This window comes from Diadema antillarum, unplaced genomic scaffold (assembly GCF_040938485.1).
Source record: "Diadema antillarum isolate AM-2024a unplaced genomic scaffold, OU_Dant_1.0 scf00000152, whole genome shotgun sequence".
NCBI lineage: Eukaryota > Metazoa > Echinodermata > Echinoidea > Diadematoida > Diadematidae > Diadema > Diadema antillarum.
This window is the reverse complement of record NW_027271041.1, coordinates 557,821-571,718: the sequence shown is the minus strand read 5'-3', so window position 1 is coordinate 571,718 and position 13,898 is coordinate 557,821.

Sequence of the window (13,898 nt, the reverse complement as noted above, 5' to 3'; positions counted from 1 at the left end):
ACCCCTCCCCCAACTCTGGTTAACTACAATTTTGTTTCCTTATTATGTTCTTGTGGTACTAGACCTTGGTAGAAACTAGTCATCAGTATCACACAACTTTGAAAGATTGTGCCATTTTAAAGGGGATGTCTAGTAATTGATCAGTGGGAATCAGTGGGAATGCTGGGGGATGATTGTGGGATTCATTTAAGAGTACATTATGTATCTATTGTTGTGTGAAAATTATTTGCTTCAGAATGGTCTCATATTCAAGTAATGTGCAGTTTAATGTTTCCAGGTTAGCATGCCTGTACAGTGACGGGGCATTAAACTACACATTACTTGAATATGAGACCGTTCTGAAGCAAATAGTTTTCACAGAACAACAGATATATAATGTACTCTCAAATGAATCCCACAAGAATTTGAGCAATTATCCCTCAGCATTCCCACCGATTCCCACTGATCAGTTACTAGCCATCCCCTTTAAAGCATCTCTAAACTGAAGTAGTGGTAGAATTACCTGTTATAATCGTAGTTGTGTCAGCTGTGGTTGTCGATATTTCGTTTTGTGTCGACAGCGTGGATGTAACTGGAGTAGTCCCTCCTGATGTTAGAATATAGGAGTTACAAAATTGAATCATTGCAATGCTACGTTAAACTTTGAATTCTTGTAGTGCATGTAAACTTTGATATTTTTAGTAGTATTCTAATAGTTCATCACACTCGTTCCGAATATTCTGTAAATTCTGAGTTGACTGTTGATAAATGAATATGTTTGTAAACAAGATGACACAGCTTTTGATATTGTAAACCCAAAAGAGATTGAAAAGTGGTGGTGTGGGCAAATTACATTTGTGTGTGTGTGTGTGTGTGTGTGTGTGTGTGCATTTACCCTCACTCGTTGGCTTTAATTGTATACTTTATGTTTAATGAAGTAGTAATAAAGTTGTACCTGTTGTAATTATAGTTGTTTCAGCAGTGAATTTCATATCCGTCGGGGTATCGGCTGCTTGGTTGAAATTGGAGTAGTGCGTTCTGATATTTGAATTGGAGTTGCCTTGCGAGACTATTGTAATTCTGGCATGTGTGAAGTTTCGATCTCTAGACTTGAATGATCGATCACACTTTCTTTCAGTAGTGTTGTTTCTATTCGTTTTTATCATTATTTACTAACGGTATTGCATGGCTTGAACATTCAACTTCATCTTTGCTGTTACAAATAATCTACGACTCCTGAAGCGATTATCTTGAAAAGAATGTGTTTGTAGTGAAGATGATAGAGATTGTGATATTGTAAATATCAAAGACACTGGTTAATTGTTAGTCGAGACTGGTTATTTGAAATCTTTGAACATTTTTCTTCTCCCCTTTCTTTTGCAGCAATGACAGAATGATAATTATTTCCGTAGTAACAACGTACGAATCAAACAGATAGTCCATGACGGTACTTTGAATAGTATTTTGGAGCATTCATATTGTGGTCAATACCATTTTACTCTCTACGCTATCTTATATCAAAGCAATGAAAACTCCTGGTCGCACCTGTTGTAATCGTTGTTGTTTCAGCAGTGGTTGTCGATTCCGTGGTTGCAACTGGAGTAGTGCTTTCTGATGGTTGAATAGGAGTTACAATACTATTGCCATTACAATACTTGCAATTCTGCGTGAAACTTCAACTTCTAGTCGTGACTGTCATACGCATTTATTCTTATAAAAATCATTTGCATCGCTACAAATAATGTATAAAAGCTGAAATGATGGTCTACAAAACAATATGTTTGCATAAAACAATAAAGACCAGACAAATCGCTGGTCTTGTGGAGGGTAAGGCAAGTGGTGGCCAAATGGGGTATTACTGTTATCATTGCCATGAGGTGGGACGTACTGCTAAAGAACAGAATATTTCACATGAAGAAATTATATGTCAGGAAATTATTTATTATGTCAGAACAAAATGTATGGGGGATATTACTTTAAAAATAAAACGCGAAGTAAAATATATTCAATATTTACCAACAAGTGTGATTATGAAAGTACATTTCGCTTCATTCCCGCTTGGATCTTCCGCTGTGAAAGAGACCGTGGTACTTCCGACTTGAAATAAACTTCCGGACGAGTAATTGGAGGTGATAGTAAAGACCCCAGAGTTATCTGTAACGTAGGGATGTGACCACGTGACAATGGCGCTATTCACTCCTGGGTCTGTAGACTGCGTGATGTCGGCGGGACAGGAGATGTTCGGAGACTCCATATCTAAGTATCAAAAGACATGGGAATTTTGTTTTTGTTTTACGTCGTTGTAATTGCGGGGGAACAACCCCTCCCCATAGACTTTAGTGTCCCTTCAAAAAAAAAATGGATTCTATTACTCTATGGATGCTTCCTGCCACATTTGATGAAAATATATCATAGATTTTCCAAGAAGCTTGATTCTAAAAATGTGAAAAATCCGCCCCCCTTCATGAGTATCCCCTCATCGCCCTTACAAACTTGAAACTACATTCATTACCTTACTTTTTTTCACTCATAAATGTTGTTCACTTAAAATTCAAGTACAAAATAAATGTCACACATGATACATGAAAACAAATGATACAATTATACAGGGATCTAAAACAGTTTAAATAATATGAATACGATTCCAATTGATAATGGATACAAAACCTTTATTTTGTTCAGACATAATTTTATCTACTTTCTTCGCTTGCTTTAAAAATTGAGAAATTTGGCGAAACTCTGATGATTTCTTTTCATTTCTGGCAGAAAATAAAAAGTATTTTGCAGACAAACCGCATTCAGTTCAATTCAATTCAATTTATTTTCATATTTCTCAATGGAGGAATGTACATCAAATATAATAAAAACATAGTGAATCATAATATCCGGCTTGGATGCACAGTAAGTTAATGTAAACATATAAAACATAGCGGTCAATCATCGTACGTTTGACTCTATGTATAACGCTAAAGAAATATGATGGAAGCTATTAAAAGCGAGCTTGTTAAGCGTAGGTCCCAAATTCTGAACAGAGTGTAAGATACATATGAGGAGCACGGATGCAACGTAGGACCAGAATAAATAAAAAACAAAAATGAAAGGCAAAATACCCGGGGCAATAACAGAATCTTCTCGATACAAAATAGTGATATACAGACAACCACATTCTGCAGACGTAAGAACAGTTGATTTAGCAATGTTGACAATAGTGTAATAATAAGATTTGAATAATGCTGGAAAAAGAACAACTCGACATGCGAATCCTCGGAAGAGATACGGGAAGCCTAAAGAGTGAACATACAAATAAACTATCATTCAAAGAAAAATTAGAATTAAAATCAAAATTATCCGCCAGTATAGCACTGAGATGAATACAACAAACCAGCTGTTCACGCGTTCCGAAGTCTTAGGGTACGAAAAAGGGTACTGGTGTGGAAGAATTTAAGAGCGCAAACAGAGAGGCTTAAAGCAGAAATTTATAGAGAATCTAGAAATATGACAAGTTTGATATATACGGAAAGCTAAGGAGCTTGTTAACAAAACTGGATATCTTTTAGACGATGTAACTTACCCCTAAACTGTTTTTGAGATTGAAAAACTAATTTCCATGACCACGTAGCTCCGTTCGCTACAAGAAACATCGGATTTGAGCGACGTCACCTAATGTGTATGAGCTGATTTGCCGTACGGCTATATGAGACCCGCTCTGGCAAAACCCGAAAGTTCTCGTCAAATGTGATTTCGCGCTACAGCCCGAAAAAGGTCAAAAAAATGACCTACCTCAGGGACCAAATTGACATTTTGGTATCACGTTGTAGGGGAAATTTTCTAGTTTCTGATTGATATCAACAACATTTCGAAATACAACCTACAAAATGTGGAATTTTGAAGAGAAAAGTGGGATGTCAATCTCAAATGTTGGCCAAAATCTTACGTCTAAAAACCAAATCGCCTTCGCTTACGGCGAAAATGACTGTTCTTTTGGCGATCGTGTCTTAGATATTCTGCGCTGAACCCTGACACATTTGGTACCTACACAAAGCTCTACCTCTGCTTATTCCAAATATGGTCATGGCATGATGTCTTGCTACACACTTTCATTTATAAATTCGTCTGAAACATGAGTAAGTTTATGCAAATCGTCTCCCAGACGCGTAAACAGTCTTGTTGCTTACCAAGACACGTGATCGAAATACGTGTTCACGATTGGTCAACTGCGCCGAGGACCACCTTGTTTACAAGCAACCTACGTGTTATACTATCACTCTTATTTCTGCCGAGTCAAAATTTCAACTCTGAATCCGAGTCAAAAATTTTTCACTCCTATCCGTGTAAATTTAACACCAACCGTGTACTTCTGACTCAAATCCGAGTTATCATTTTAGTTATCGGACTTTTTACACCTGCGCAGAGTCACATCAGAAATACCCAGCGCGGTGTACATGACATACGCGCGCTACAATTGGACAAAACATGTCATGTGTCCTATGTGACGTATACCCCCGCGAAAAAAAAGCGTCATTTCTCGACGATCCGCCGCGGCCGCGAGATGTCTTGCAACTTTTTGTCTTCAAGATGGACAATTTTGTGTGCACTTTTCTAGAGGAATGCGGAATGGAGGAATACATACGAGTTTTCATCGGTGAGTACCCACGTAATTCACAACACTCATATAAATAATATTGCCTGAAACATGGTCTAAACAGTCAGTTTTATTTAGGGCAAAATGAACTTTCGATACGGACACATTGACTGGGCGGCCGTACGGTAGCTCGAACCTTTTGTACGTAGCCGTGGGCTATAGGCCCTATGCTATACGTTAGAACCAATCTACAATAGATGTGAACCTACCTAGCTACACCTCCACTGTACGTGCATAAAATACACATACGATCTTGATTGCTAATTCGAGCTAGCGTACGGCCGCCTACGGCTACGCCACTACCAGTCAATGTGTCTGTGTCGAAAGTTCATTTTGCCCTAAATAAAACTGACTGTTTAGACCATGTTTCAGGCAATTATTTATATGAGTGTTGTGAATGACATGGGTATTCACCGATGAAAACTCCTATGTATTCCTTCATTCCGCATTCCTCGAGAAAAGTGCACACCAAATCCGGGTCATCACTACACCAAAATGGGTTACTTACAATGCGGGGAAACGACACCGTATCAGAGTGAAATTGTGATCTTTTGATTCGGAAATCCGTGTCATTTTGCTGGAATAGATTGCACCTAACTGACCCCATTTCCGAGTCAAATTTGACACTTTCCGAGTTAATTTGACGCCACAGAAATGACTCGGAAAGTGACTCGGAATCCGAGTGAAATCATTTGATTCGGAAGTCCGAGTAGCTTTCACTCGGAAGGAGTTGACTCCCAGCTGGCGCCATTTCCGAGTCACATTTCACACTTTCCGAGTTATTTTTGACGCCGCAGAAATAAGAATGTGTTGCAGTTTCCCACTTTTTTAGACTGTTTTTTTTAGCAAGCTGAGGTAGAAATTAGAATTTAAACCAACACACAAGAGAAAAAGAAGGTCACATTTATCTAACAAACCCTCATCATGCCATTTCGAAGAAGAATCAAGCTGAAATCACGGCATCAAGGAATACCTCTTCACTGCCGATTCTGCTGGTACTGTTTTGCGTACACCTGATCACGGCAATCGCGAATCTTGAGCTGATTACGGTAGATTTTGTGCTTTTCAAACGTCGTATTTCCGTAAATTTATGGGTGTAAAAATGATTTCCAATCAATTACAGCTCTTTGACTTAGTTATCATCCTTCATGAGTATGTAAGATTACCTCAGCTATACGCACTTCCCCCACAATGATCGATTTGTTGTGTTAATAATAACAACAAAATTAATTGTGGCTGTACGAAGGAACAGATGATCACGGCAATCGTGCATCTTGAGCTGACTATAGGTTTTGTGCTTTTAAAACTTTGTTTTTCCGTAAATTTATGGGTGTAAAATATGATTCCAATGAACACAAACAAACAAACAATTTCACGACGTGAATATATAGTTTTGGCGGACGATTTATTCTAGATTGACAACAACTTACACACCAATTTCCTGAAAAGTGCACACAGTTTGCCTATAGATACGTAAATCCCACTGGATTGCATACACACGTGGTGACGTCACAGATTTGGCACTTTTCGTAGCCGCATCGAACTTTTTCAGTGCTCAAATTTGGTAAAAATAAAGATTCTTATATTCAAAGCAGAGACAACTTTATTGCATGATTTATGTCAGAAATTAATCAAAATAATATTAAATGATGGAAAAAAAGCTGCAGTCTGGATCGATATAATCTGTTCCCACTCACCCCCACCACACACACGCACACACACACACACACACACACACACACACACACGATACGTGAGAGAGTAGACGGCATGGCGCGGCGCGGAGTAGCGTCGTGCGCTAGGCCTGCCTGGATGGAATTCGGGAAGCTAAACGTTACGTACAGTGTTTAACGTAGGTACCGTAGGCCAATGTACAGTTTACGTATGCACGTATCATTCGGCCCGCGAAGTTTGGATTCACACTTCAAAATGTAACCCCGTTTTGTCTAACGTTATAATAAACGACGAAGAGCTCGATAAGATTTGGGAGGATAAGGATTCTAACTCCACTAAACATGGCCTGAAACAATCGAGTTAATAGTCTAGAGACATTTTGTTCAGTTCAGTTCTTAGAACGAGGGCAATTCATGCATCTTTGTATTGACGTAACTTAACGAACCGAAGAGTTAGACTAACGTTAGATCCAGGCCTAACGTTATATCGAAGATAACAAACCACAAGTGGAGGACTACGACACCGAGCAGACTGGTTTGCAAATCACTGTGTTTCTACAATGTTCATCTCTGCAACAGAGGGGGAAAAAGACTGATTTTGAAATTGCTGCAGATTCCTGATGACAGAAGGTAGGCCTACGTCTAGAACATGTACCGGTCCTGGCACAAGACAAATTGACTAAAAATCACAGGGTAGGGCCTAGGCCTAGAAAAAGATGATGCACTGGACTGGGGAGCCAATTTGGATGCATGTGATGTAGGCCCTTCTAGACACTAACTCTGAGAGTCTAACGTTAGACTTAACTGTAAAGAGTTTTAGACGCTAGACTTACGTAACGTTAGACCGTGTAGATTCTCACGTTAGAACTCCCTAACGTTAGATCTAAATTAGGACTAACGTTAGAATAGAGCCTTTCTAACTGTTACTGTGTTAGTACGTAGGCCCTATAACATTTAAAGGTGCATGGTCCCCGTGTTTTAGTCAAATGCGTACGCGGGCGCACGGCGCAAGTTTCCTATAGAGACCTACGCTATCGACTTCTCTTTGGCGCTTACGCTTTGGCCCACTTTTCCGAGTCCGAAGAAGTCCGATTCACTGTAGTCAATGGTCCGATCACAGTTCGGCTCATGATTCGGCTGAGGGGGATGACAGCTTTAGCAAACTTCTTTTGTGATGTCATAATAACAAGCACATATGCACGCACCCTGGCATTACTACAGACTGCGCGATGCGCAGAGAAGACAACAAAGGCAACGTTACTTAGCAACACCTACGCACTTTACTCTTGATGACAGCTCTACTTCGGTAATCTTCGTATCAATGCTAACGGTGATCGGCAGTATCATCAACAGCGCCATCTACACTACCGGGACTATGCCCCTTTAACAAACAGCAACTAGGCCTACACAGTCCAGTCGCCGCTGTACAACTAAATCGCGACAGCGCGCACACAGCGTCTGGTCGGGCTAACATGAGCGTATAACAGTCAATTTATATGATATCATTTCCTATAAATTTCTTCTTTAACTGATTTGAATGACAACAACCAACACAGCAGGAAAAGGCACATAAACAAGATAGAAGGAAATGCCAATGGACTTACGCAATGTAATTTTCCAACAAATTCAATCTTAATTTGTATTTAAAAGTTGACAAAGACAAACAACCTGTGAGATCTATGGGGAGATCGTTCCAGTATTTCGGCCCTGTATACATAATTCTTTTTTTCGCAAAAATGGTTCGGGTACGAGGAAGGTGATAAGCGTCACGTTGGCGGATGGAATAATTATGGATAGAATAATTGCTTTTAAACATATGCAAAAAAATATCAGGAAGATCATTTTTGGATAACTTATACATGAATATCCCTAAATTGTAATGAAACAAATCTGACAATTTCAAAATTTTGTGTTTATGAAAAAATTCATCTGTATGAGATAAATACCCATTCTTATTAATTATTCTAATAGCGCGCTTTTGTAAAAGAAAGAGCGAGTCAAGCAAAGATTGGGACGAGTTACCCCATGCCAGTATTCCGTAGTTGAGGTAAGGGGAAATCATAGGTGAGTATATAATTTGCACATTGGAAACTTTAGGTTTCCTTTAGAGCCAAGTACTCCGTATAAGCTGTTATTTTCGCGAGGGTTTAATTTCGCGAATTTTGAGAATCACAGTTGGATCGCGAATTTAACAACACGCGAAAATGTCTATATGCGCTCTGTTGATAGCACTAATAACGTAAAGTCGGCGTCGATTCGCGAAAACAACATCTCGCGAAAAATGTCTACGACCTCGTCATTCGCGAAAATATTTCTTTGCGAAAATAACAGCGTATAGAGAGTATAAAAGTACTTTTGGGAATTTGGATTTGATTCTGTAACATAATTTCCTGTATTTGAGAAATAAATCTTTGAGTAACATCGTATTCCCCACCCCCTCCCCCCCCCAAAAAAAAATAAATGTGCAATTGTTTCTGTGAAACTCGAACACAACATAGAGTTCCGTTGCAAAGTGTAATTTTATTAACACCGATATATATATATATATATATATATATATTTTTTTTTTTTTTTTTTTTTTTTTGCAGGATTTCATATTGGGAATAACGAATTCTTTGATTCATGGTACATCTAGAAGGAACATTGATGTATTGATCCGGTATAAATTTTGGGTGAATACAAAACTTTTTCCCATTTCCTTTCAGATCTAGGTGGGTGACATATTTCATCGCATTATTTTCGGTGTATATATCGACATATTTTGGTACTTACTAGTGCACTTACTAATGTAGCACTGTATTAGCTCTATCTTTTGTTCATTAAACAATCTTTCGAATTTTGGACCTTTGCCCCATTCGACTCTTGTCCCCTCCCCCATGGACCTGGTGTCTCTTCGGACAAAAATTGGTTTCTTTACCGAAGGGATGCTACCGCCACTTTTGTTGAAAATTTGTCATAGATTTTGCAAGAGGATGCTGAAAATGTGAAAATTCCGCTTCTTCCCTCTTCTTTGGGCAGCCAATCATCCGCTTAACTTAAAACTGCATTTATAAATTTACTTACTAATAGGCCTATAGCACTGTATTAGCTCTATCACTTGTGGTTCTAGAGTTATTCTTAACGCAATTTCTTGAATTTGGGGCCTCTGCCCCACCAGACCCCTGCCCGCCCCTTTCCTATGGACTTGGTGTCCCTTTTAATAAAATGTGATTCCATTACCCTAGGGTATCTGTCATGTCATGGATTTTTCAAGAAGCTTGATTCTGAAAATGTGGAAAATCCACCCCTTCCCCTCCTCCCGATTCCTTGATGGTTAAATGTTTTGATAGATATCGAGTCCTTCTCCCATCGGTACGTTAAAGCAAGGTTCCCACTTAGCCGAGTTGGAGTCTCGAGTTGTGCCGAGCTGCGCGAGCTTGAACTCGCGTGAACTCGCGTGAAATTTGTCAAATTTAATGAGCTCCGCATGAGTGATCTATGAGGCAACATCGAGTTTACTACGATAGCTGTACGAGTGATCCAAGCGTGATACGAGTCACACCGATCTTGGTGTGAGTTGTGATGACCTGTGTACGACTTAAACCGAGCTTTCATCGAGTTATAAAGAGCTTGTTAAGGGCTCGTTACGAGCCCGTTATGAGTTCGCGTAGTCACTGCTGTTCGGTTTGGCTTCCAGTGGGGTCTTTTCTCCCATTTTCTTCTACTGGGATCTGGTCTTGTGGGTTTTGTTTAGAGGCTTGCTCTTCTGACTGCCTCTGTAGCTCATCACTGATGATATCTTCTGTTTCTACTGTCTCTTCCTGCTCTTCTACCTCTACTTCTACCATTAATTGATTGATCTCCATTTCCTTCTCCGGTTGTTTCTTGGATTTCTTGAGCCGAGGCATATTTTTTGTCTTAATTTTTTCGTAGTTCTACAAAAATAATGAAATGACCTATTTGTGCAAGTGCACGCGCGTTTAGGGTTGAATGAATGTTTCCTGTCTTGAAAACGCAGGAGAAATGTGAATAATTCCATATTAATAGGTCAGTGCTATGCTCTCTGAATAAGCTAATACAAAACTCGTAAGTCGCAGAGCTCGATCTAAACTCGCGCTTAGCTCGAGGGCAATTCCCCCTTACACATACTGGTAGTAGTGTCGTAGTGCTCGTATCGCACTCTTCAAAACTCGAGCAGAACTCGCGTATATACTTGAAGGTGGCGAGTTACGAAGAATTCATCTCGAGCTTTGGAAGAGTATTGAGAGTTTGTTACGACTAGTACGAGTACATGACGAGTTTAGAAGAGTTCAGCACGAGTTACTTCGAGTTAGGGAACATTTTGAACATGTTCAAAAAAATTGAAACCACGGAAAGTTTTGCTGATTCACTACGAGTTACACGAGTTGTCGCGAGTTATCCCGGGTTACATGAAGAGCTTTACACGAGTTGTTGCGAGTGCCCCTTTGAGGCAACTCGCCACAACTCACCAAAGCTCGGCACTGTAACTCGGCTAAAGTGGTAACCCTGCTTGTTTGCACATTTCCCATTAATGCAATTTTCGAGATTTGTAAATTTCCCGGCGTTTGAACAAATCCACACAGGGATGGCGGAGGGGTTGGTTGTAATGAATATTGTTCTTTTTATTGCATTTGGAAAACAGTTATGGTGATACAATATACTGGAATTGTGTACTCGTAGATATTTATACCATGTAGTCTTTTTTTTAAATTTTTTCTTAAGCGTATAAAGTGTAAAGGCAAATACAGCTGTATACTGTTGGATATATATTTGTTCCACACTTATCTAGGTCCATGTACGTAGGTTTAAAAAAAAAACCCAAACAGGTGCAATATTTATATGTCGTGGATGCATTTGTATTTCATTGGGTGTAAAGATTTCAGTGTTATTTGTATAATGAATTCATGAAATATGTGTTGTTTTATCATCTTTTGTGTTTTGGAACGCGTGCTCTGTATACGTAATTATGTTTGCACTTAATTTATGAAGATTTTCCATTTTATGGATAATAAATATGATGATGATGAAACAGCAATTATATAGCGCCATTTATCTGCAGAAACATTCAAAGGCGCCTGACTCCTACAATGTGTCATACATCATTCACAAAGTTGCTGGAAAAGATAAGTCTTCAGTTCAGACTTGAAGGTATTGAGGCTGTTGCAATTCCGAAGCTGGACTGGTAGAGAGTTTACACAGACGTGGCGCAACAGAAGAGAAGACTCCCAATACATTTATAAACTACACTTTTGGTATCTTAATGAATGAAATGAAATGAAATCATACGATATTTACCGACGACTGTTACTGTAAAATTGCACGTTGCTTCGTTCCCGCTTGAATCTTCAGCTGTAATATATACAGTGGTATTCCCGGCTGGGAATATACTTCCTGACGAAGCAGTAGAGGTGACAGTAAAGACCCCAGAGTTATCGGTTACGTAGGGATCTGACCACGTGACATTGGCGCTGAACTGTCCCGGGTCTGTGGACTGTCTGATGTCGGCGGGACAAGTGATGTCCGGAGACTCCAGATCTAAGTGAAATATATATCAATTATACCGTTAATAAAAGATATTTCTGTGTAGTACTGCTACAGTCAAAGACCAACGGAGATGTTTCTTAGCTTGATTTTGAACACCGACGACTAAGAACGTAATTAATTGTTTTCCCATCATAGTTTACAGATTGCTACGAATTTCAGCAGGAAATAGGGTTGTTTGGCATTGAAAAACAGTAATGACACACCTATCAAGAAAGTAATGTCGAATTTTGTTCTCAATAATTAACATTTCTTAAAAAAATCATGAGTAGTTAGTATTCATTCATTTACCGACGACCGTGATTGTGAAATTGCATATGGCTTCATTCCCGCTTGGATCTTCCGCTGTAATGTATACTCTGGTATTCCCTGCTGTAAATACACTTCCCGACGAAGCAGTAGAGGTGATAGTGACGACCCCAGAGTTATCTGTAACATATGCATCTGACCACGTGACATTGGTGCTGAACTGTCCCTGGTCTGTTGGCTGTGTGATGTCGGCGGGACAAGAGATGTTCGGAGATTCCAGATCTGAATATCGAAAGAAAGAGGGTTCGTATAACGGCAGAGGACAACGACAATGGTACGCAGTTTTCAATTTTAGAAATTATGGCAACCCGGAAGAATGAATAAAAAAATTTAAATGATTTATAAATATCTATAAACGTGTTCTTTATAAATTATTGTTGCATTCGCTAAAGTATCAAAAGAAGAGGGTGCACATGTTTATAGAACTGTTCAATGTTACCCACCAACATGATGGTATTTTCTCTTTTAATATGTGCTAGACAAACACATGGATTCGAGCAGGGAATAAAATGTCTGCCCAAACTTTGCTCTTAAAAAAAAAAAAAACCTCCGGATGATTTTCAGATTTTTACATTTGAACCACTATAAGTTAGTTATACTGAGGACAGAGTTTCAGAATTTGTGATAATTGGGATGAAGAATAAGAATATCTTCAAAATTTAGAACAAATTGCAATGAACAAGGATGATGACATGACAGAGTCACCATAAGAATGCATGAGTTGGGGCTCAAGGAAGCAGAACAAAAGAAGAAGGCATGCATAGATTATACACAGGTGAACTCGTAAGCAAGCGGTATTGTAATGGGATTACACTGCTACATTTCTTAAATATGTGAACCTCCTATGTCATCATCCTTGTTCAGTGTAATTTAAGGTTTTTCAAACTATTGTTTCTCTGCTCAAGAACCACAATAAATTCAAAAAATCTATACATGGAGTTGTCGATTTATGTACTACATGATGTGAAATTATGAAAATCGTCTGGAATGTCCCCTTAATACTAATGATATACGTTCCATTTTTTTTTTTGAAAGAGTCACGGGAAACAGTATAATTGATAATTATTTACCAACGACTGTAACTGTAAAATTGCAAGTTGCTTCATTCCCGCTCGAATCTTCCGCTGTAATAGATACTGTGGTACTCCCGGCTGGAAATATACTTCCCGACGAAGAAGTAGAGGTGATAGTAAAGACCCCAGAATTATCTGTTACGTAAGGATCTGACCACATGACATTGGCGCTGTACAATCCTTGGTCTGTAGACTGCGTTATGTCGGCGGGACAAGTGATGTTCGGAGACTCTAGATCTGAAAGGTCAAACGATGGAGGAACCCATCCTGTGAATTGTTGAAACCTTGGAATATCGGTGCAATGGTATGCAGTCTTGACCTTCAACAATGTTACAACATCATTTCATTTTATTCATTTCATTCTTTCTTTTTTCAGCAAACACAGCACAAAATGATTCAGAAGATAATTGTTAACAAATAAAAAATTATACATGCATACCGGTAAAATACAAAGTTGCGCTTGTAGAAAAAAAAAAGAATTGAGAGGTCCACTGAAAAGCATGCTTGTAAATTGTGACCCACTCAAAGGATTCTTGTGAACATATTTTTTTACAAAGACAGGACAGAACAAGACAGGAGAAGGCACAACGACATTAAATGACTTGACAAAAGGGTATACCATTGAAAGTAATAAAGCACAACAGGATAAGCGAAAGAAAGGAAAAAAAAAGGGAAAGCCCA